At 38.7% G+C, this 26301-nt stretch overlaps 1 protein-coding gene across 3 annotated transcripts in view; it reads left to right on the plus strand.

Moving 5' to 3' along the window:
- Positions 1-26301, plus strand: part of SGCZ (sarcoglycan zeta) — a 392280-nt gene that overhangs the window by 281145 nt on the left and 84834 nt on the right. The window lies entirely within an intron of this gene.

Consider the following 26301-nt stretch of genomic DNA (forward strand, 5'->3'; position numbering starts at 1 on the left):
CAGACTATTTTGCACAAAATGAAATTTTTCTGGCTTCTTTCAATTTTTTTCATGGAATGTAATGATCAGTTTTCTAACAGAAAAACTTCCATCTCTTCAATGAGCATTGAACTGGTCCTCCTAGCTCGGATTCTGAATTCAGTCCTGGACAGATTGGATTGCACAATCTGAGTAACAGAACGTAAACAGTATAAACCTATTTGAAATTCTTTCCCAGATAGCAAAATGTTGTTTGTGTTGTCAGGACATAATTGTACAGTAATCAGTATAATATAGAACATATTTCCAGTGATTAATGAAAATGTATTTGATATATCTTTATTTTAGAGTTGAAGTATAAAATATAAGAGCTAAAAATTCCAAATGAAATTAAAATTCAAAGTGGTCTAATGTTACTAACTTCCTAATGTAACTAATGTGGTCTCTTTTATTTGATTTCCTTTTACTTTATCCTGCTTTTATTAAGTCTAATATTTTCTAATATTCAACTATATCATAAGTATTATTTACTAACAATTAAAGCATATCTCTAACTAATAAGGCTGTATATTTTAGTGGCGAGCACAGGACTCTCATTCATGGCCTTCTTGTGAGTATTGATGGAAAAGGTCAATACTGAGGTACCCTTTTAAAATAATTAAATGTCCCTGATAGAAGATATTTTACAGGGGTGGGAAAATAACAGCCCGTGAGCCAGATCTGGCCCATCAGGGCTTTGGATCCAGCCGGCAGGATTGCCACCCCCATGGCACTGTGGCCCCCGCACCGCTCCCAAAAGCATCTGGCACCATGTCCCTATGGCCTGGGGAGAGGGAGAGTTGGAGCAAGAGGGCTCTGTGCACTGCCCTCGCCTGCAGGCACCAGCTCCCATTGGCTGGGAATGGGGAACTGCAGACAATTGGAACTTCAGGGGAGGTACCTGCAGGAGGGCATTATGCAGAGCACTCTGCTCCCTGCCCCCTCCTCCAGGGAGTGCAGGGATGTGGTGCCAGCTATTTCCGGGAGTGATGTGGGGCCAGGGCAGGCACTCAGCCCCACTGCATGCTGCTACCACCCTGGAGCCGCTCCAAGTAAGTGGCGCCGGGCCAGAGCCCGCACCCCAAATCCCTCCTGCAGCCTGCACCCGAACCCCCTCCCCTGAGCCCTCTTGTACACCCTGCACCCCTCCTGTACCCCAAACCCTTGCCCTGGGCCCCTTCCTGCACACCACACTCCCTCCCAACCCCCTGCCCCAGCTCTACATTCATGGCCCTGCATGCAATTTCCCCACCCAGATGTGGCCCTCGGGCCAAAAAGTTTGCCCACTCCTGATATATTTGAAGGAAAGTAAATGTATACTCCCCGGGAAACCAAAAGTTTATTGGTTTTCCTTTAACAATAGTTCTGACTCTTTTGATATTGTTGCCTTAAACATCTCTTGATCTTGTCTATCACAAATCTTGCCATGGGGAGGGTAGAAGAAAAACAAAAACCTCTGTGCTCTGTTAGTAATTGCTACATAGTGTTAGTGTTATTAACGGTTTTAATACATTGTTCTACTATACAGGATGCTGTGGTAAAAAGTTTTTCATGAAAGTAATATTTCTGCTAGGGTTTATATCATTGATGTTATCATAAAATATTGCTGTCATCTTGTCTATGTAGTAGATAGACAAGATGGATAAATGAATCTTGTGTTCCCCGGGGAAAGGATATTAAAAAGGGATTTTTTAAATAAAGAACTCTTCTGTCTCATGTTATGAAACCTAAGATGTATTCAATCTGGAGAATCAACATACCCTATATTATAGAGGAAAAGGATATATCTAAATGAATGTTGTCATATTTTTTATAAATTCAAGAAGTAGGAATACAAAATACTGTGTAATGTTAAACTACTCAGAATGTTGTATTTATAACTTACTAGAGGCTGGGAATTTTTCAATAAAATATTTTTTGTTGGAACATGCTATTTGGTTAAAACCAAAACTTTTCGCAGAAACATTATCTGCAAATTCTACAAATTTTTATTGCTCTGCGTTATTGTTTATGAGTAAGGCTATGATTTAGTCATGGGTATTTTTAGTAAAAGTCAGGAATAGGTCACAGGAAATAAACAAATTCACAGACCATGACCTGTCCTGACTTTTACTAAAAATACCCATGACTGAATTTTAGGGGGCGATGGTACTGGGAAGGGGCAGCACCCTGGGGGCCACTTCTGGGGGGGTGGAGCCAGCGGCCCCAGCTGCTGGGGGCCGTCAGCAGCAGCTGCTCTGACCACCCTGGGACCATGGCTCAGGCAGACCCCAGGGCCAGCCACACACGGACGCTCAAGTAGCTGGCTACAGAGCTGCTCCAGCAGCAACCACTCTGGCTGTCCCTGAAGCCATCTGAGCAGCTGGCCTCAGAACCAGCTGCTTGGGCAGCCCTGGGGTCAGCCGCACTGGCTGCTGCAGAAGTCCCGGAAATTCACCAAATCCATGACTTCTGTGACAGATGTGGGGTCCTACTTATGAAAGCAAAATGCTGCCTCTTCCCTATTTCACTGAAAGCAAAGCATACATTACCTTTCAGTTAGTAGTTTTGCATTCCTGAGAAAATGGTTAAGCTAACATTTCAGAGGTGAAAAAAGAGCCCTTCAGAAATACAGTTACGTCAGTTTCTTTTCTCCACCCAAAAACATCCATATGTAAGTCCTAACAATTTTTAAAATCAGGAAGGGCATTTTTTATCCTTTTTTTGTTAAATGCAGATATTTTATAGTATCTTTCATCGAATAGCTATAATCCTGATTTGGCAATTTATCACATGTAATGCAATGTATTAGATTATAATTTACATTAAATAAATCAGTGTTCTAGTGATATCCTACTCCAATGATAAGGTTTTCTGTTACAAAGCTCTGGTAGCAGGCTTCTGTATCTTCTCGGAGTCCTCATTTAAGTGCCTCATTTTTATATCTTTTACAAAACTTCAGTACGTTTATCTCCCAAAGATATTTCCAGTAGATTATCACCTTCAGTTTCCACTCTTTCCATAATAGATATTATTTTAGTTCCTGCAAGAAAAGTGGTTAAACATCTCTTGGGATGAAAATCAGCCATTAGTAAACTATCTCCTTCGTTGGGCAATTCTACATAGTACTTTCATGTTTGAACTAGCCATTTGGTATCCACAAATTTACTTTTAAATAGTACAAAATAATAATAACAACAACCTATCAGTGATTGCCCACTGTATTATAAACAAAGCCACAAGATTTAGAGGGAAAAAAAATGAAGTGTGGGGCTGTGAGTAAGGAGAAAGTTAGAGTAGTAATGAGGAATGTTTTCATTTATTAGCTTTACTTCAGAATAACAGAACTTCCCCATACTCCAAAGATATGGGCATGTAATGGAAATGTTTAACGTGTAGTTAGATAAGAAACTTTGATATTCTGCTGTTCCTGAGCACCAACAGAAAAATGAATATAGGATCTGCTCTATGCTGAGTCTGAGCCATGGCCTTGACTCTCTCAAATCATCTGCCTTCCACAGAACTCTAAAGCAATTGGTGTTTAATGGAATGTGGAATCTGTGCCTTGAAGAAGGGCTTTAACGCTTCGCTTTTCTCACAGTGATATTCTTTTTATAAATGATTCCTGCTGTTCTCGGTACGCTCCAAGAATACGTACTAACCTGGGCTATTCAGGCATGGAATAGAAAAGTTTTTGGTAAAACAAGTCAACCTTTCATTAAAAGTAAGAACTAAAGAATCAGACTTTATAAACACCAGTGCTTATAAGGAAAACCATCTAACATTATAAAAGCCCAGTGGTTCTATCTAGTGTTAGGCCATTAACTATCATATGTTGTTTCTGAACGAGAGGAGGACTGAAATTTGTTTTAGGTATTTCATGTGTTGTGATTACTATTTCTGAAGTTCGTTCTTAAGGGAGATGCTCTAGCTTCTAAGCAGTCAGGAGACCTCTCTTCTTACAGTATGTCTGTTTCGTCTGATGACCGAGAAAAGTTATCTACCTTTTTTAGGAGGGAGGGTTAAGAGATGGGGGGCAGGGATTTTTTCACAGATATTCATATTCATTAATCAGTAATTCCTGTAAAAGTCTGGTTTCATTTTCCTTTAATTCCATAGATCAAGCAATGTTGCTCCAATTACATGCATTCTTTATGGTCTGCTACGTCATATATTCAAGAATACTCAGATAGTTTTACCGTTAGTTTCTTTGTAAATTCTAGCTTTCATGTCTTACTACTTTTTGTCTTCACGTGGAGTTAAGACTGTTGCTTCAGGCCTATAGAAACTACACTTGTTTGGGAGTATCTTTCACAGAAACCCATCATCTCTGCTGATTATTCTAAATGATCATGGGAAATTGATGTGCAAAAGTAACCAGACTTGCTAGCAGATACAGATGAAAAGAAATTAAACTGATATCTGTTTTAGCCACTTTGTACTTGCCAGTGCCTGTTGCAGCTAGCAGATGTATTATTAAAACTTTCTGTTTCAGCTGATACTGTTACAAGGTGGGGTTTCTGTGACACTCATTTACATCTGCAACGGTGAATCTGGTACACTGGTTGGTGATACCATTTCTTGTCAAGTCAATACAACATTGAAAAAGTGTGTGTGTGTGTGTGTGTTTGTGACCTGATCTGCTTTAGACACATTGTATTTGAGTTTAATATTATAAATACTTAAATAGCCCTAAAGAAAACATGTGGTGTTGTTTCACTCATTAATGTGAACACCTGGGAACTGTTTAATTGGTCTACAGCTGGTGCAGATTAAATCAAGGGAGTGGAATGTTCCTAACTTTAAGTGTCATTTACATTTTGTCCCATTTATCTTTTTCTCTCTATTTTTTGGTGAAGTCTGTCAGGAGCGAGTAGCCTGATATTTTTCAGAAATTCTGAGCACTAACACTTTTGATTGCTGATAATACAAGTTGTGGATGTTCTTTTATTTATGAACATCAGGCCACAGGATTCAGAGAAATTTAATTGTGACCTAAAATGGAAAATGAAATGAATTGTCAATTCATCCTAAAAGTGGAACAAATAGAAAAGAATGGTGGTTTGTGAACGTTCCAAAATCTGAAATGCTCCTGTAAGCATGTAAAAGGAATACAGGTGCACACAATGTTATTGAGAATTTCAAGAACAAGACTTTTCATGGCTGATTCTTTACTACCTTACACTTTGTATTTACACATGTAGAAAACAGGTGTAAAATGCTACCAGATCAGAACAATAGCATTTTACACCCACTTTACACAGATATAAATGCCTACACAAGGGGCCACACTGTGGATAATCTGGACTCAGATCTTGACATCCAAATTGTTGCACTGGTCAAACTTTAGGATAATACACACTCTTCATCTGAAATATTTGGAAAAGTGTCCATGCTATACTAGAAAGGTCTGAAGAGCAGGGCTTAAATTCAGCCAGAGCTATCTGGAGCAGAGCACCGGTAAATATTGTCAAACCCGCAGAAACCCTGGCTAGCCCCATGGGGCTAATGCCCCAAGCCCCACAGTGCTCCGTGGGTCTCTGGGAAATACTCAGTGACAATTTAGGGCCTTCTGAGGATCTTCAAATGGAAGATTAATCAAGCTACCATTTTCTGTTTTAAAGAAAAGAAAAAAGTAAGGTATGATCATTCAGGGAGATGGAATACCTTGAATAAACCTGTTAATAAATGAGATAATTCTATGAGAGACTCAGGATGATGAATTATATTCAGTAAAGGAGGGTAATAAAGTACATCATGAAGACATTTTGGAGCACATCCCAATCTACAAAGAGTGAAGGTGGAAAGTATATAAACAATGGTGACAGGTAGTACTGGAGAATTCAATTATATGTATTTAAATATAAAGTCATGGCTCTGAGTCCTTATAACAACAGAAAGGCCATGTCTGTTACCAGTGTGCTGTGCTAGCTGTCTTGATGCTAACACTGAAAAGGTATAAAGAGAGAAAGTCGCAGGAACATCAGCTCTCTGTGTTGGTATCACTATGGATTGTGCTAAACAGCCAGGCAAATGGTAGAATCTGAAGAAGCATATGTTGTGTTTGTGCATGTTACTGAAATGATTGTTTTTAGTAATAAAACCCTTTCGACAGATAATATGGAGCCTTCATTTTGTGTAATGAAATCCTAATTTTAGTTGAAGGGTCTCTTTAGGAACATTGCAATAATGCAAAGATTACTTTAATGTCAGTGACTGAGCAGCATAGGCAAGTAGGACAGGTGCAGAATAACAGTGGATAAGGGGAAAAAATTACTTCCAGAAATAATGCATTTTTCATCATGTAGTCATTACATGGGTAATGCTGAAAGATGCATTTTGTTTTAGCCATTTTTTTTTAAATGAGTGCCTGATTAGGATCTTAACTACATATTTAGGCACCTATATCAGTGGCCTAATTTGTAAAAACACTGAGCACTTAGCTATTCCCATTGATCTCAATAACAACAGCTGAATGCTCATTATTTTTGAAAATTAGGCCCCTTATTTAGGTTTCTAAATGGACTTTGGAGCCTAACCTTTAGGCACCCATTTTTTTAAAATACTGGACCTAGATCCTATTTCTGAATCCCTTCTGGCTTTATTTAAAACAAACATAAGCAACCTTTTGGTTTAAGTATTTTCATGTTTAATTGCAGACCAGAAACTTTAAAAAAATTTAATTTGAAAGCTTTAACGAGCTGAGATTTCAAAATTCAAGGTTTATAGAAAGGAAAAAAAAACTGTTTCAAACTACAACTTCTAACTAAACAATGTTCCGCCTTTTTAGAAGTCGGTAATTCAGAAATGGTTTGTTTATGCCTTTGAACTTTGCTAGCACTTAGCACTGATGTGTAGTACATACGTTAATTTTTGAAATCATAAGACTAAAACCCCAAAAGTTCCAGTGGCAAAAATCTTCTTTAATTCCCAGTAAGAATTCAGAATTTATACATGAAAAATGTCGAGGAATTATTATTCAAGGTGCCCACATAACCTTAACTCTACCCTTTCCCTCCATTTACACAAGATTTGCAACATCCATTAATGTGTTCATTCTATTTCTATTAGTTTACCATGTGTTCCACCTACCCTACATAAATAAACAAACTGAGTTTATCTACACAGGAATTTATTGTTCAGCAAGGTAGCATGTGAACTGGGAGAGTGCTAGCTACTCTACATTAACTCCTCATGAGGATGCTCTTTTTTAAGTACTAAAAGTCCCCTTTGTTTAGTGTACTTTAAAGCATATTAATCTAAAGTGCACAAAGACGCTTTTAGTGAGTAGTAAGAGTGTCCACCTTGTGGGGATTCCCTCCGAGACTTCTTTCCACTCAGCTTCTCAATAACTCAACTTGACTCCAGCTTTCATCACTCAGGTATCTCTACTGGCATACATCAATGCTAAGGTGATCAAATTTATCAATCATCAAGTTAATTTTAAGGTTTAATCCCTCAATGTTTGCAGAATTCCATAGATACACCCAAACTCCCAGGCCACCCAGTATAGTTGCCACAGAGTCCCTTCTGACTGTACAGTTTCTATAGAGCATCATATTTAAATGATTCTCTGGTACATACTTTGGGCTTTGGTGTGGGGTGTTGCATATTATTACTCATCACCAAAACAGATGGGTTCTATTTACATACAAGCCCACCAATTGGGCCTACTAAAGTAAAATTATGTTTCCCTTAGGTAAACCTCATACTTGTTTATATGCCACAATGTTCCATAATCTTGTTTAAAAGCCCCAGACTCATTTATATGCCACCACCTTCCTGGAATGTATTATAGACCAATAAACTCTCAAATCATACAGCACTTTCCCCAGTTGTGAATTTTGGCCCACAGATACCACCTAAACACATCCCTGGTAGTTCTCCAACTGCTGCCAAGACTACCCCTGTGTCTGAACAAGTCAAATTTCCTAGAAAGATAGTCTGATTTTGTTTAGTTCCAGATGGTGGCTTGTATATCATTTCCCCCTCCATTCTTATGGTGCAATTGGAGTCTGTTGTACTTCTGAGGTGGCCTTGGGACTGAGGAATCATCAACTGGAGTGTTTCTAAGACTTGGGACCAATGCCATCCTCCACATCAGGGGGGACAACCTTGTAAGCTTCCAGGACTTCACTGTTGCAAATCTATAAGACAAAAAAAGGAAGAAACCATTTCTCACCTCTTTCTTTACTTACTTTCATGAACTTTGACTTGGCCTCTCTGAACCCAACTTTGCTCTTTACTTGCCAGGTCTACTAAGCATATAGAAAGGCAAGTCAATCCAATATCACTCGTGGACCATACCCTTTTGGAAAGGGTGATAGGGAGCCTGGATCATGACTATGGATCCTACTTGATGATTGGTCAGGTCTCCTTTGGCATCGAACCACACCTTGGTCTTCTGTGCTTCCACTTCATTAGTTACCACACTCGTCTTTCCATTGTCTTATTACAATTTGTTTTTTTTCCCTAATTTGTACCATGTGAGTTACTCTGGTAACTCCTTGAACCTTCACTTGAATTCTTTTCCAATTTGTGGACCAGAATCTTTAAATTCTTTTAAATTCCTTTATTCACAGAAAACTATGTATGACACGTCCCATGAAAATTTTCATTTTATCAAAACACATAATTTTGTCAGAAAATTTATGAACAGTCCTATTCTGTACTTCAGCCTGTTTGCTGAATAAAGAAATTACATACTAAAATGTCATATTCACAAAATTTTGCTTGCTGTGCAAAGTGTGGTCTGACATAGGCAGTCTGCCTTTTTAAAATTCTATAAACATAAATATGTTCAATTTTTGCTGCTTCTAATTAAAAATAAAGACAATTATTTTGGGAGATGGTTTCCTTTAATAAAGTCTCTTTAGTATTTAGGGCAATGATTTCAAAACTTGTGTCTTATAATAACACGTTTTTCGTTTTAAATTGAAGAAATTAATTCTCAATGAAAGTGAACAGAAACCTTTAACGTGTAGCAAGACAGCTGATTTACAAAAAAGGCTCAGCTATATAAAGATGTGGTTTGTAAATTAATGAGACAAGTTGGTACATAGTTGGCCATTTGGATGACCCTTTGGGCAAGAAACAATTGGGCAGTTCTTAAAGTGGACAAACTCATACACAAGAATTCTAATGAAGGAAGCATAGCTCTGATTGCTGTTTGTGAAACAGCCATGGCTAACTTAGTTCTAACTGAACTTCTTGTGATAAATCCAAGAGAAGTATTTTTATTTTTTACACAAACGTTAAATGTTTTAGATCAATTCATTCTGATAGCCTGGCAGATAACTACACTGCTGCCATTACTTCTATAGCTATGCTGAGTGGTATGTGTATACAATACATGATATGTAACATTCAGAAGGTGATAACAAAGATGTATGATTAAAATTCCTAGCAAATAAAATTTCCATTTAACTCTGGGTGGAATATATTGGACATAGTCAAACATTTACTGGTTCCTTGTGCCAGATGAGATCCAAAAGTATTTTTCAGCTCACGTGCTAGGTAGTCTTATCTGTTCTTTGAAGCGAAAAGTTTGGTGAGTTTTGGTCCCTGCATTTATGCCTGATGACTGATGTATCCATGATTACAGGTAGAATGGGATGAATAATATGCAGTTCATCAGAAAAACTGTTCATTTTACCTCACTTTGCTTGCAAAACATCTGAGAGCAGAATGTGATTTCCTTGTTTATTATATCAATATATCTTTGAATATTTTACTGTGTGGATACATAACAAATATGACATTTACCTGCCTTGCTTAGTTTTAAGTGACCTGACAAGTCCTATGATTCCACTGGAGTCAGTTTCCAAACTCCCACTGTCTTTAGTGTGGTTAGGGTGACGAGACAGCAAATGTGAAAAATTGGGACAGGGGGTGGGGGGTAATAAGAGCCTACATAAGAAAAAGACCCCAAAATCGGGACTGTCTCTATAAAATTGGAACATCTGGTCACGCTAAGTGGGGTTAGGATTCCACCCATGGGCTAGCTCCAGAAAGGGGACTTAGGCTCAGTGAGGCAATGCCTAATGTTAGGTACCCTGCCACCTGAATCAAGAGCCCTGAGTTAAGCTCCTAGGCTCCCTATACAATGCATGGAGAGAGTTAGGAGCTGTGGCCTAAGTTGCATCCTCAAGGTGCCTTAGGTGCTTATCTCCACTCAGGATTCACAGCTGTGAATCTCTCCTAGAGTTAGGTGCCTAAGTCCTTTCTCACAAGAAAACAAGGTGGTGCTCTCTTATATTGTTTAGACCTGTGGTTGTAGCCCTCACCCAGGATATGGGAGACCTGGACTCAGTTCCTCCCACTGCTTGATGTGGAGAGAATCTGAACCCATGTCTCAGGAGAATACGCTAACCACTGGGCTATGCGATATTCTGAACTGGATCTCCCAATGTCTCATGTTGAAACCACTCCACTTTGGATAAATAATTAAAAAGCTATTGGACCAGGGACTTGAACTGGAGTGAGTGCCCTAACTACTAGGATACAGATTCATTCTCATTATTACGTTGGCCCAATGAGTATTTAATTATTTATACATTGTAGAATGGCTTCAAAGGGAGAGATTCCACTGAGAGATGGGGGATGTGGGTTCAGATTCCTGCTTCATAACAAGCAAAGGTGGGAACTGAACCCAGATCTCCCACATTCTTGGTGAGTGCTATAAGGATGGGGCTAAAAAGTGAAGCAGGCACCACCATCGTCTCCTACAATAGTGATTTTTTTTTGTGTGTATGTGTGGCCTAAGCTGTTAGGTAGCATCTGAGAATGCCCTTCACGTCAGGCCCTATAAGCAGCATTGAAGAGTTTCTCTAGACTCAACTTTCAACCACTTGTTGATTTTAAAGTAATATCTAAACAGCTAAGATTAAACTTGTTAACAAAATATTATACATATACAGTTGAGTTATTTACAGAAATTTTTACTCAGGAATATACTTTCTAAGAAGCATCTAGCTTAAGATAACCGACTCATCATTGAGATAAGACTTTTTTCTGCTTCTCAGTTGAATTGGCAGAGACGTAGGTTCTATAGCTCAGCTTCACAATTGTGATGATGGTTTTCTTGAAATAAAGAGAAAAATTATAAAAAAAGAAAAGTATTAAGATAATGCTTGTCAGTGACAAAAATTTTTGTTATGAGATAGGGAGTGCCCTCAGTAGCCAGTCAACAGGCCTCTCTCCATATCTTTCATCAGAATGTTTCACTTGAGAAAGTGATGTTGAACACAGTAAGCCCGTTTTATATAGTTTCTAATAGGTAATGTTCTTTACATATCTTTTTGGCAAACCTGATGTGGGCCAGTCAGAAGGTGACACACGCTTTCGGTGAAGGTTGAAATATCCAACTAGAATACAACTTGTGTCCCTTCTTATCTTCCAGTGTGCAATGTGGTGTCACTTTTGTGATTTCTTGCAATTTTGTCTCTGAAAAATGCCATAATCTTCATGAAAAACATTTTGGGCATACTAATACACCTGAGACCATACTAGTTTGTGTAAAAGATCTTGAGCTATACATTGAACAACTGCAGATTTAGCTCAGGTCACCAGCATACTCCCACAAGTTGAAGACCCTCTTGCAGTATGGCCTTTGCATGACTTCATATTCTCTCCCATGTTCAGCGCTCTGCCAGTACTCTGAGGTGTCTGCCAAAATAGCCATTTTAAAGTTAAAATAGTCTTTACGTAAAGTCAGCTCAGATTCCGTTTGAAACTGTGTTCTTGTTTAGTAGTTCATCATTCAGTAATGCAACACCAACATAATGCAATAGGTAATGAAATAATACAAACAGCTGAACACATCTGTATAAAAGTTTTTCCTTCACTTCAGTTGAAGGTAGTAGGATCACTTAATTGTTAAGATGTCTCAGTGTAACTGCCATCAAACAGTTAATTAGGCCTATGACCTAATTGGGCTGGGTTTACCTTGAAGATTTTCACTTCACTTCATTTGACAAGAAAGGGGAAAATAACCATGGCCAGGAGTTGTAGGCCAAGCTGGATGAGCAAGCAACTCAGAGAGGGGATTAGGAAAAAGCAGAAAGCTTACAGGGAGTGGAAGAAAGGCGGGATTAGCAAGGGAAGCTACCTTAGTGAGGTCAGAACGTGTAGAGATAAAGTGAGGAAGGCTAAAAGCCGCGTAGAACTGGACCTTGCGAAGGGAATCAAAACCAATAGTAAAAGGTTCTACAGCCACATAAATAAGAAGAAAACAAAGAAAGAAGAAGTGGGGCCGCTATACACTGAAGGATGGAGCGGCAGGTTAAGGATTAAACCTAGGCATGGCCCGAATATCTAAATAAGTACTTTGCCTCGGTCTTTAATAAGACTAGTGCAGGAGTTTAGGGACGATGGAGGGATGACAAACGGGAATGTGGATATGGAGTGGATATTACCGCGCATCTGAGGTAGAGGCCAAACTTGAACAGCTTAATGGGACAAAATCGGAGGGACCGGACAATCTCCACCCGAGGATATTAAAGGAACTGGCGCATGAAATTGCGAGCCCGTTAGCGAGAATTTTTAAGCAATCGGTAAACTCGGGGGTTGTGCCGTACGACTGGAGAATTGCTAACGTAGTTCCTATTTTTAAGAAAGGGAATAAAAGTGATCCGGGTAATTATAGGCCTGTTAGCTTGACGTCTGTCGTGTGTAAGGTCTTGGAAAAAATTTTAAGGGAGAAGTAGTTAAGGACATTGAGGTCAATGGTAATTGGGACGAGTTGCAACATGGATTTACTAAAGGTAGATCGTGCCAAACCAACCTGATCTCCTTCTTTGAGAAGGGTGACGGATACTTAGACAAAGGAAATGCGGTAGATCTAATTTACCTTGATTTCAGTAAGGCTTTGACACGGTTCCGCATGGGGAACTGTTAGTTAAATTGGAAAAGATGGGGATGAATGTGAAAGTTGTAAGGTGGATAAGGAACGGTTAAAGGGGAGACTCCAGCGGGTCGTACTCAAGGGTGAACTGTCAGGCTGGAAGGAGGTTACTAGCGGAGTCCCTCAAGGATCGGTTTTGGGACCAATCTTATTTAACCTATTTATTACTGACCTTGGCACAAAGAGCGGGAATGTGTTAAAAAGTTTGCGGATGACACGAAGCTGGGGGTATTGCTAACACGGAGAAGGACCGGGATACTATACAGGAAGATCTGGACCACCTTGTAAACTGGAGTAATAGTAATAGGATGAAATATAAATAGCGAAAGTGCAAGGTCATGCACTTAGGGATTAATAATAAGAATTTTAGATATACGTTGGGGACGCATCAGTTGGAAACGGACGGAGGAGGAGAAGGACCTTGGGGTATTGGTTGATAGCGGGATGACTATGAGCCGCCAATGTGATATGGCTGTTAAAAAAGCAAATGCGGTTTTAGGATGCACTCGGGCGAGGTATTTCCAGCAAGGAGAAGGAGGTGTTAGTGCCGTTATATACGGCGCTGGTGAGACCCACCTGGAATATGTGTGCAGTTCTTGGTGTCCCATGTTAAGAGGATGAATTCAAACTGGAACAGGTTCAGAGACGGGCTACTAGGATGATCCGAGGAATGGAAAATCTGCCTTATGAAAGGAGACTCAAAGAGCTTGGCTTGTTTAGCCTGGCAAAAAGAAGGCTCCGGGGGGATATGCTTGCTCTATATAAATATATCAGGGGGATTAACGTTAGGGAGGCGAGAGGAATTATTTAAGTTAGTACTAATGTAGGCACGAGGACGAATGGGTACAAACTGGATATTAGGAAGTTTAGACTTGAAATTAGACGAAAGTTCTAACCATTAGGGGAGTGAAGTTCTGGAACGGCCTTCCGAGGGAAGTAGTGGGGGCAAAAGACTTATCTGGCTTTAAAGACTAAGCTTGATAAGTATATGGAGGGGATGTTATGATGGGATAGTTTAATTTGGGCAATTGATTTTGGATTATCGGCAGATAAGTCTGCTCAATGGTCTGTGAGGGGATGTTGGATGGGGATGGGAACTGAGTTACTGCAGAGAATTCTTTCTTGGGTGCTGGCTGGTGAGTCTTGCCCACATGCTCAGGGTTTAGCTGATCGCCATATTTGGGGTCGGGAAGGAATTTTCCTCCAGGGCGGATTGGCAGAGGCCCTGGAGGTTTTTCGCCTTCCTCTGCAGCGTGGGGCATGGGTCACTTGCTGGTGGAATTCCCTGCAGCTTGAGGTCTTCAAATCTCAATTTTGAACGATTTCAATAACTCAGTCATGGGTTCGGGGTTGTTATAAATGTGTATGGGTAGGGTTTTGTGGCCTGCCTTGTGCAGGAGGTCAGACTAGATGATCATATTGGTCCCTTCTGACCTATGAGTCTATGAGTCTATGAGACTTCTCATTATACCAACTGATTATCACCTTTTTAAATATAATCTTTCAATGTAAAACAAATATCTTATCTTTATTAGTTAGTTATGTAGAGAGAGATTGCATTTCAATTTAAAATAGATACCCTTGTTCAAACCATTTTCTGTATTCTTTGCGGTCTGTTTAGCTTGGCAATAATTCCTTCTTAAACTGAAGGTGTTTGTTACAAAATGTTTAATAGCTTTTAACTTTTTGTACATTTTTAGATTTTAATTAATATTTTTACATTTGATGTACAGCTATACCACTATACTACAGAATTCAGTTTGAACTAGTAAGTGTGAACCTCCCTTTGTGGTGGTATCTCTCTGAAGATGTTGCAGCCTGAATAAAGTTCCTGTGATCACCTTCTCCATGGAATTCATACAATCATAGAAGACTAGGGTTGGAGGAGACCTCAGGAGGTCATCTAGTCCAACCCCCTGCTCAGAGCAGAACCAACCCTAACTAAATCATTACATACAAATTACATACATTCTTTGGCCCACAATGATGCATTAATTTAATACAGAGAGATTTCCCAATCTGTCACATGTTGGGTAGGTAATTCATTTTTCTCATATATTCAATAGCTCAGCTGTATTAATAACTGATTTTTTTCAGTTCACTGTTTTTTTTAGTTTTTACCATTTTTAAATTGAAGTTAAATGAAAATGAGTCATTTCAATTTTTCAGTATTTTTTTGTTTTGTTTTTTTCCCAACTGAAACAATTCAGCAAATACACCACAAATTCATTCATGTTTTGGTTGACCTAAATCTACATTTTTTGGTGGATAAAATAGTTTCATCCCAAAGATTTCACCCATCTATATGTGTAACACCTGGTTTTCAGTAGGGTTTTGCTGTTGAACATCTGCAGATGGTTTATGGAAGCATGGAGAGGAAGTGATATTCTAGAATTAAAGCAACTTTTTAAACTGAAGACTATTTTAGTATCTTATTTTTCTATATGACCCCTAGACAATACTGATTCACTAGCAAACATTCCCTAGTTTGATTGTTAGTGTTATATTTATGATAGAGGGAAAACCTTTCCCTCCCCTCCACTCCAGTTTTTGTTATAAGTTCTTCTCTCACTTACACCAATATTTTCATTTTTTTAAAAAAAATAGCTGGAAGTAATTAGTAACTCTAGATATTAGCTCATAGGCGCCAACTCTGGGGTGCTCCAGGGCAGATCAGGGGTCGAGTACCTCAGGGAAATCAGAAAGTTGGCACATGTGTATTAGCCCCATTTCAGCATCATGCTTAAGCATATGACAGGCTTTAAGCCTGTGAGGAGCTGAAATCAATTCAAGTCATTGGGACTGTTCACTTGCTTAAAGGTAAGCATGTGCTGAAGTTTGTTACAGAAGTGTGCTTTAATTTTGTATTCCAGCATTGTAACAACCATGCTTTTTGTTCTTTGCTATTTAAAGGGGCTTTATTATTTCTTTTATTTCACTTTATTGTTTTGGTTGTCTAGCATTTTTATTTCTACATAAGTGCCAAGAAACAGACTTTAGAGCAGGCAATTAATCAGCTACAAATTTATCTTTAAATAAAAAAACATTTTTCTTTTTTATGATAGTTTGCCTCGCTACCTAACCAATCTACATAGAATTGTTTTCACTTGAAGATATACATGTATATTATTCACCATAATGTTGGCACTTCATATCTATTTAGAGGTTAGTGAAAGAGTCCAAAGCATATTGTCAACACATTTTTCTTCTTCAGAGGAATTGGTTACAATGGATTAGTTTACAAAAGCAGTTGAGATTTCTCCCACCTCCTTTTTAATTTCCCCTTTCTTCCAATTAGTGAGGAAATAAGAGATTCAAGTGATCCTTTATTGCTCCAGCATGGTGAGTCCTCTTCCTGGAGAAACATAGATGTGGAACATGTAATGAAACTGCATACATCTGCTCAGACCTTGTCATATTATGAAATTTATCTCTTGTCTTGAGATAATGTCCATCTCAGACATAGAAATAAAAGGGGGGGCTTCTTAATAAAATAAGCCCTGATCCTGCAAATGCTTTCCTTAAAGCTGCTATCTGACATGGAACTCTGTGTTATAGTTGGATTCAACTGTAGAAGTCCTAGTTAGTGAATGAAAAGAAGTCACTAATGGTTCCAATGCAGTACAGGGGTGTTAGTGTTTAATCATTAATCTCTTGCCATCTGTCTTGATGTTGCTAACCCTCATGCTCAGTCAGCCAATACAGATAGCGTAACTGCTGCTCAGAAATGTTTAAAGTAGGAATAGCTGGTTTGATTATGTAACAGGTGGATCCAAAAGTGGGGGCAGGGGGAAAGCAGAAACTATTCAAAGGAATTTTAATATGTTTTTAGTGGTTTGGTGTACATCTTCAAAAAATAGTGTTAATTCTCAGTCTTCAACTCCAGTAACTACTAATACTTGACTGAACAGCTAAGGCAGGTGCTGTGCATTTGTCATGACATTCACAAAGCTGCTGCTGGGTGCTAAGCACAATTAAATTACCTACAGCATCTGGCCCTTTAACAGTCCCTGACAGGACATTAAGATTTTATTTTTACTCCTTTTTTTCCTTCTGACATTCAGACAGCTCATTAATTTTAGAAAGAATATGCCATTCTATATATGAATGGTTTAGGAGAAAGACATAAAAAAGGGCAAGCAAATTTAATGCCATTTTGTAACTTTATTCTATTAAATCTAGAAATTTAATGCTCTTTAAAAAATAAACCAAACAAACACCTAGTAAGAAACCATCAGGTCTTTCTAGCATGTTTCTTGATTTCACCATTTTTCCTCCTCTAGGGGGAAAAAGCTACTGTACACTATAAGATCTTAAAATGATAACAGAGACATATAGTTAAGAAAATGAGAGGTAGGAATACATGGTTGCAGATTTGGAGTCTATATCCAGATTTGCACTTCTTACATAGGTCTGAACTGAAACTCTTTTTTTAATATCTTATCAGGTCAAATATGAAAAAAAAAAGTCTCAATGTCCATGTGTGATAGGATTTACATGTGTAGACTGGATAATCATGCTTCTAAGCATCACTTTGCAGTACAATATATTATATTTGTGTGCAAAATTAGGAGCATATGAAATATATAACCTCAGTGAAATGTATTGCAGAAGACTGCATATTGATCAGTGCTTCTTCCAGTCTAGTATATAATGAACTTAGGGCCTGATCTGAAGTTCATTGAAATCTGTCAAAGCCAAGTGTTGACTTCTGGAGGTTTAAAATCATGCCTTAAAAGAATATCAGTGGTTCATTTTGTTGAAGATTATCTGTGAATCCCTCCATATTAGCTGTGCGATTCCTAGAAATATCATCTGGTGATCACTTGGCTAACACCACAGCTTGTTTGCTCTCAAATACCTTTGGTCTGGTACACATTGTTGACAAATTGAACCACAGAATAGTCCATTGTTGTGTTATATTTACCGCCTATTGTTAAGAATGTCAAATATCAAGATTTGCTTTGTTTGTTTCAGTACGGTAATCAAAAGTAGAATGAAATCAAACCTTCAAATGACTTCAGTGAAGTCTTGCAACCATAAAAACTTCTTAATACCAATTAATGATCATAAATAGAAAATAGTTATGTTTTGTGTGCTAATTAATGAAGTTAATTGCATTTATCGCTGCTTGTATTGTTTTGCCCACATTCAAAATAGCATGGAGCTTCATCACAGATATTTATAGAAAAGCTGAATGGTGAACTGACAGATTTCCCTTTCTATAGGGTAAATTAAGTTATTAGATGGTGGTTCAGCTGGAGATAGTTTTAATAAGTAATTTTAAATTCTTTAGTAACTCAGCATTCAAGATTTAATATTTCTATTTCATTTATTTGAATTGATAAGAAATACTGTACTTACAGTAGAATGAGGGAACTGGTGGCATTGAATTGGTGAGATAGCTGATTATTGAAAATATCCTACCACCATTCTTCTATTTTTGTGAATAAGAATATTCCATAAAACTGCAATTAATTAATCACATGGAATAACTAAGAATCATTGAAACAATCATTGTTTGATCTCACTTAGGGATCAGAATAGCTCAAGTCAAGTTCCAGTCAATGCCTCTCAGAAGCAATCAGAACAAATCAGTACATCTAAATGGCGACATATCTTACATACAAGTAGCATAATAAGCCTAAATCAGAGTTTTCCCTCTCAACTAAAATTAAGGGCAGTATTGTCAAGTAAATAGAGTATTCCTACAATGGAGACTGGAAATGTCATGAGCTTTCATCTGTGGAGTTTCCACCAGATTGTTTCTTAAATGAGTTGAGTTCCTCTCCCTCCCCTTGAATTATCAAGGTGTTTAAATCTTGTAGGCCAACGCCATCCCAGGGCCCTACTCATGGCCTGGGGTGACCTCCATGCAGCCTGCCTCAGTTCTGCTCTGAGTCCCATGAATAATTCACATATTCCCAGAGTCTTTAAAATAATATTCCCCATTCATCTGGGATCTAATGTATTCAGACTTCCAGCTCCCTTTTAGTTGCAGCGTTTCATAACCCTCCCTCTTGGGGCCTGTGTGTTCCCACCTAGATCTCCCTGGTCTGTAAACTCTCCCCTCCCACACCCTCAGGTCCAGAGATTGCATGACCCTTCTTCTTGGGGCTGTGTCGTGGCTGAGTTCTTCCCTTAGCAGCAATCTCCCTGATTGAGTGAGGAGTCTCCTTCTTGAGTCACCTGGCTCTATTCACCTGACATTCAAGCCTTCCAAGGGGAGTCTAATTATTCCACATGCCAGTCTGTGCTGTCTAGGAGACTTTACCTACCCATTCTTCAAGGTTTCTTGTCCTAGGCATTTAAAGAAGCAATAGCCTGGGTTTTCCCTATACCTTTCCCCTCCCAGACACTAACTATTCCCAGATACCATCTTCCTCATAATCAAGGTCTAGTTTGGGTTGTTTCAGACCCCTGCAATGAGATAACTGGTCCTTCACATGATCTTAAAGGTACAGTACCCACTTACGGATCCTAAAGCCTAGGATTCACAGAGATCATTAAGACAGACCATGAAAAATCTATCAAACATCTACTGGCAGATGGACTTAACTTACAAGTCAAAGGAAGATATGGAAAATGAGGGCAGAGTCTATCCCAGGGAGGTATAGAACAACTCCTTGCTGAAAAACTCACTTCACTGCCACCTTCAGCAACTGAATTTCCAGAAAACTGTTGTCGCTGGATCCTGCTTTAAAGGCCTCTGGTTGTTAGGTGCCTTATACATTTGAAGTTTCTGATCGCTCTTGCTTCTGGAATAGAGAAAGATCTTTCTATCACTTCTTCACAATTCAGCTCCTCCAGGCTGCTGTTTGTAGGGACAGGTGATGTGACTGCTATATTTCTTATCTAGCTTTCTGGCAGGGAGGAGGGGTGTCCAGTCTCCTTTCTTGGATCTTCTTCACTCCATGAAGGGTGCAGCATACATCTCTGATGTCAAATGTATAGCCACTGCCTCAATTTCCTGCTAAAGACAGGCTTCTCCAGGCCAGTAGAGTGATTTCAGTGCTTTGGCTTTCTGGCAAAGCAATTTTTTCCCTCTTCCACAGTAAACAAGTTCAAAACAAAGTACAATACATCTTTGTCCCTCCCCATTCATTGACCTCCTTTACTATAGGCCTTCATTAGGCGACCTGGGCAAGCTAAAAAGTTTCTTGGCCTTTCCAAGGCTAGACAGTTCCATACTCCTTTGCCCCTCAATGCAGGATTCACAGTTCTTTACCACTGGGCCAAATGTCTCTCTCGAGGGTATTGACCTTCTTCCTTTCTTGCAGGGGATTACATGACTCCTTTCCCACTTAGTCTCAAAAACACTAGGTCAACCCATCCAAGAGGTACAACTGAAATGCAGGGAGCATGTTCCATGGGCTCCAGTCCCAAAGCCCTACTAATGAAGTAGCGGTGTACTTCCACTTCCACATTCACTTCACTTTTCCCAGAAACCATTTCTATGGTTGTCTCCTTTCAGGCATTTCTCAGGCTCTTTCAGTGAAGACCTTTATGAGCTCAATTCCCATTTTCCTCCCTACAGGGAACTTCTATTGCTGGCAGTCTTGACCCCTGAATCCAAGGAGAACTTGCTCAACATGCTGCTGTGCTCCCTGGATCTCTTGCCAACTTCCTCACAACAGTAAGGCGTTGTTTTTTCCCTAGACGTGGTTCAAGGAGCTACTGGTTACTTTCTCCATCGACAGAACCTGGACTTGCTTTTTACCTTGCTTACTTCTCAGCAGACTTTTTAGTCCTGACCCACAGCCAAGTGATCTCTGGATTATATGCCCCATGGTCCAGGAAGTATCAGGCACAGGTTGGAGGCTGTGAGTGAAATCCTTAGACACGGGTCTCCATGTGACACATTAATGGTGGACATTAGTTATATCATCTTCCTGAGTCTGAAAATGGCTCCAGTGCCTCTTCTGCAGCCCATAGCTCTGTCAAGTGGCAATATAATGAAAATAAACAGACTTTGGTCAATTTCCGACCATTGCTAACCCTAGTTCATCTAATGCTGGTGTTAGCAATGCTGAAAGCCATAGTGCAGATGGACCACAAACGGCCTTCATTAGTTTAAGCACTGGGTCCACAAACCTTCTCAGAGCAGGTATAATCAACATGCTGTTTAAAATGCCAGCAACTGACAGCAGCCCATTTACATTAGGGGTCCCAACATAGCTACTCCAGTGGACCTGACCTCGTTTTAGCAAAAATAAATATTTGCAATGATTTTTTTTCTAGTGTAGGAATTCCTACTCTGGACAAGATTATATTACGTGGTGCTTAAAACAATAGAATCAGCTATCAGTCTGTCCATAATAGAACTCTTAATATTAGTAAGGGCAATGAAATGAGTATTATAAAAGAGAGATAAATGGAAAAAAAATAGGATAATAAGGACATGAAGAAGCAATGTCAAAAAGGCAAAGGGACACATTCGCCAAAGTTATAAAAACACACACACACAAAATTGTAAGTACATAAAAAACAAGGAACAAGACACAGAAAGTGTAGGTCTAATACTTAACAGAGAAAGAGAAAATAAGAGTTGACAAGGAGAAAACTGAAATGCTGCTCTTCTGAAGTCCGCACAAAGCAAGACGTTCAATACAATAATAGTTAAGAAGGAAAGGGAAAGGTCTCTAGACACAATCAGAAAGGGAAAGTGTAAGAACACTTAGATAGTATGAATATATTTTGCATGCTCATAGCTCAGTAAAATTCACCTTAAAGTGCTAAAGCAGGTAGGAGAAAAGTTATTGGCACCATCAGCAATTTTTTGAGAACTCGTGGATTACAGGCAAGGTCTCAGCAGATTGGAGCAAGTCAGACATCAAACCTATTTGTAAAAAGAGAGAAAAAAGCATGCAGGGACTTGCAGATAAATGAGTCTAACTTCAATAGCTGAAAAATTTTTAGAAAAATTCATAGACCAGTCAGAGTGAAAGAACCTGGAGGAAAATAAGATGATAAATAGGAGATAATATTATGGAGTATTTAGGAATCCAGTGATCAAGTGAATTTGAGGATTTTATATTTACTCAGAGGGAAATTTTAAGATTTTGGTGAATCTTAGATTTTGGATTTACATAACTAAAAAGTTTCATATTCATAATAGTTCTTTCTTATGAATGCTCTTGCTATTTGATGTGCTGGATGGTCATGTATATTGTACTTTATATTATCCCCTCCCTTTTCAGTGTCTCATGTTCTTTTTAGTTTAATAACATGTAAATAATATACATAGTAGAGCTAGTAGGAAACTTGGGTTTGTCGTAAAACATGCAATGGAAAACTAACTTAATATTTTATTCTTCAGTGAGGTAGTATATATAGGGCCTGATCCAACTCCCATCAAAGTAATGGAAACATTTCCATTGATTTCAATGAGTTTTGGATCAGTCCTCTAATGCATAATGGAAAAGTAGTCACCTCAGCTTCAATAAGGTCTTTAATATGGCTTCACCCACCATACTACCAGAAGAATGTGGATTAGACAGAACTACATTATGATGAATACATAAAGTGTTACAGATGGTTCAGTTCCAAGTTTCAGGGTGGTGTCAAGTGCAAAACTTGGTTTGGGTCTACTACTACTCAAGTTTAATTAATCACTTAGAGAAATGAGTGGAAAGTGTGCTAATCCCATTCATAGATAATACACATACTTTGGAAACTAGATTTAAATGATCTTAATAAATTGAACAACTGGGCTAGGTCAATGAAAGGTGAGTTGATAAAGGTAGAACTAAAAGACTTCATTCGAGAAGAAATAATCAAATATAATCTGGCTGTACATTAGTATGGCAGAGGAGGATCTGTGGCTTATAGTGGATAATAAATGAAGTATGGGCCAATGCAATACTATTGCAAAAAAGGCAAATACTAACCTGGATTTTATTAATACAAGTATCATGCGTAAAACAAGGTTGTAAACTCATTGTACTGCATCTGAGCCTAAATTCAATTGTGTTCGTGTTTAGGAAAAAAAACAACAACACTTAAGGAGGTTCAAAGTGGAGCAGCAAAAATAAGTCTTTGAAAAAAGATCTGCAGATAACTGAGCTGAGAAATGTCTGAGAGGGACATGCTGGGGACCCACTTCTCACCCATTTCCAGCCTCTTTACAGTAAAGAGGGGGCCCTAAAATGCCCAATTCAATCCAAGAGAGAATTATTCCATGCAGGACCTGAGGAAAACTGTCTGTGACTTATTCTGTGGACTCCCTTGTAAGCCCTGATGTAAGGCGTATGTTGGGAAGTTGATTGGGCACATAGTGCTGGGGAGATTCCAGGTAATACTGCTGCCACCTAGGACAGCCCTACAAGTCTGCTCTAATTTAGACAGCTCCTCAGGGCCACTGCAGCTTGCAGAGCAAAACAGAATCAGGAGGGCACAAAGGTGGCTTGAAGTCATCTTGAATCCCTCTCTCCCTGTGCTTTGCTGCTTAGAGGTGGAGCACAGAATCTTACCCCCTCTGTTGGTACATAACGCATTTGGTTATGCTTGTGTTCCTTCAGGCATTGTCTACCTATAGGGGCTGGTCCATTTCACACCTCCAACCAGCATCAGGCAGTAGAGCTGTCTGTGCTCTGAGTGGAGCATACATTATACCTATGGCAAGGGTGGCAGAGCTGCCACTGTATGTGTGCTTTCAGGGACTTCCCAGGAGGAAATTCTGTGTTAGTCAGCCAGAATTCTTCTGGGGACTCGCACTTCACCCAGTCCCATGCATCTGGATGTAGTGGCCAGATTCTAGATTTAATTATGTATATTTATGGAAAAGGGAATTTCTGAAGAGGACAATAATCAGTAATGGTTTGGGCATTTTCTGGTCTGCCAAGATTTCCCCATACACACCCTCCCCCTAAACATTTGAGAGCCCACTCCATTTCTCCACCCACTTTCCATCAACATCCAGAGCCACCTACTGGCAGGAGTTCCAACTACCTCAGCAGATGGAGAGAGAACTTGGATTCATAGATGGCTTCTATGGAAAGGACAGGGAATTCTGCATATATGCATTCTCTGTACTCTCTAACTATGCTGCAGCTACTGACTGTAGGTCCCTGATCATCGTCCTCTGGATTAATAGTCCTAATGTGCATCTGGTACAAGCTATTGTAGATGAGCGTTGTTTTCATGTTACCTCCATAACTCCTCACTTGAAATTTCAACCTTAATTGGATGTATGCACCTGAGAATAACAAAACTGTATTGACTCAAAAACAAAATAGCTACAGAAGCACATTTTTTCTATCTGTACAAGACCAAATTTGAGAGGAAAAATTGTGTAGTATCTTAAGACCAGATACTGAAAATTTGGTCACGTTATATGCTTTAAAAAAAAAAAACTAACAGACCTAGTAATTTAAATTTAACATATAAACTTAATTTAAGAGAACTTCTTCATGGCCCAGTTCATATGTAAAATATAGGGAGAAATTGCTGTTAATCATCTTCTATTTATTCATAAGAAAATATAACTCTCAAAACACTTGTTTTCATGGAAATCTGAATGTATTGGCATCTTCATATGAATTAGGGAACACATTTGTTTAAAGTGTAAAGGGTATGGAATTAGTATGAATTTATCATTTGCTTTATTGCAGGGGTTCTCAAACTGGGGTCGGGACCCCTCAAGGTCATTACATGGGGTGCTGTAAGCTGTCAACTTCCACCCCAAACCCTGCTTTTCCTCTAGCACTTATAATGGTATTAAATATATTAAAAATTGTTTTTAATTTATAAGAGGGGTCACACTCTGAGACTCCCTATGTGAAAGAGATTACTAGTAAAAGTTTGAGAAACTCTGCTTTATTGCCTTTGCATTCATTGAAAAATGTGGGAGCCCTCCAGTGGCTGAAATAATATAATACCTGAAGTTCCTATGAATATTAAACAAAATCTCTGTAGTTTACCACATACTTTATCTGCCTTTATATTAAAAAATATTGAGTTTAAATCCTGTGGGGGGTTGACTCTTTTTAAAAATGCTTTATCTCTTTTATCCTCCATACATTTTCAAATCTTTCTTTATCAAGAAATATCCTGTATTTAATAAATATTTAAACAGCCTGTTTTTATTGAAGAAACAAAAGACTGTAAATTAAGTGCAAATTTCATTACATTTCGCATACACAGATATCATGAGTTCTCAATAATTGACTTTGAACTGTGGGTCTTTGTGATGAACTGGAAGATAGCTGTATTATTTTTTGTGACTATGATGCATGCCTCCCTATGTTTGTTGATGATGGGTTACTAGCTATGGAGTTAGATCAAAAGGAGTTATTAAAGGAACCAAGCAGAACAGGTAAAACAATGGCTTCTGTGAATCGGGTATAGAATGAGTATATTGTAATTTAAAGGAGCCATTGCAGTGAGCACGCTGATGCTTTGTATTATTGATGCTTTTCACTTTCAATTCATGCACTGGTGCTTCGAGGATGGATTAGAAATGTACTGTAGGTGCCTGGAAGCAGAGCAGAAAGTGCTAGCTTTATTTTCTTACACAGCTTTGAATTTCTTTTATAGTTGCTGATAGCAGTGGGAGTGGATGGTTTTTACTGCCAAGACAGAAAGAATAATGCAGAGTGTAAGTTCCTTGGAGAAAGACATATCTTTAAAGTTCCAAGCACATGTTTGTGCTATGTGAATAATAAACAATTGCAACATTAAATACAAAAGGAAACCGCATAATGCAAAGTTTCTGACTGAAACCTAAAACCAAGGGAATTCAGAGTTTTGTCTTTCTTTCTGGTCCACATAATAAAAAAATACTTAGCACTTATATAGTACTTTTCATCTGTAGACCTCAGAGCTTTACACACATGATAAGTATCATTATCCTTATTATGATCTCTTTTGTGTGGAAAGCAGAAAAACATGAGAGTGAAATCTATGAAAAAATTATGCAGGAAATAGGTGCTCAAAAGTGACCACCATTCATCAAAATCCGACACATGAGTCTGTGTCATGATGCACCACATGCACAAGCCTGTTGTGAAGATTTGCAGCCTGCAGATATCTTGTCAAGGCTGGCATGAGACAAGAGAGTATCTAACAATCCAGAGCATCTAACAATCTGTGATGAGCTATACCAACAGAGACATCAGCAAAAGCAGGCCAATGTCTGATGGTAAGGTTTCTGCAGAGTGTACATTCTGCAGCAACAAGCTTCCTAGGAATGCCAAGGAAAAAGGCATCTCTATACTAAATTATATTAGTTTTTTCAGGAGAGCACATCTATTGTGAGCTTTACCTTCCCACAGTCACTGAAGTACTGTTTGCAGTTCCTTTACAAACTTGGTGTAATGTAAAAATATAGCTTTGTATTTGGTAGGGCATTATATCACTTATCCCAGTTTGGGAGATTTCCATGCATATTCTCCAGTAAA

This window comes from Chelonoidis abingdonii, chromosome 5, assembly GCF_003597395.2.
Source record: "Chelonoidis abingdonii isolate Lonesome George chromosome 5, CheloAbing_2.0, whole genome shotgun sequence".
Lineage (NCBI taxonomy): Eukaryota > Metazoa > Chordata > Testudines > Testudinidae > Chelonoidis > Chelonoidis abingdonii.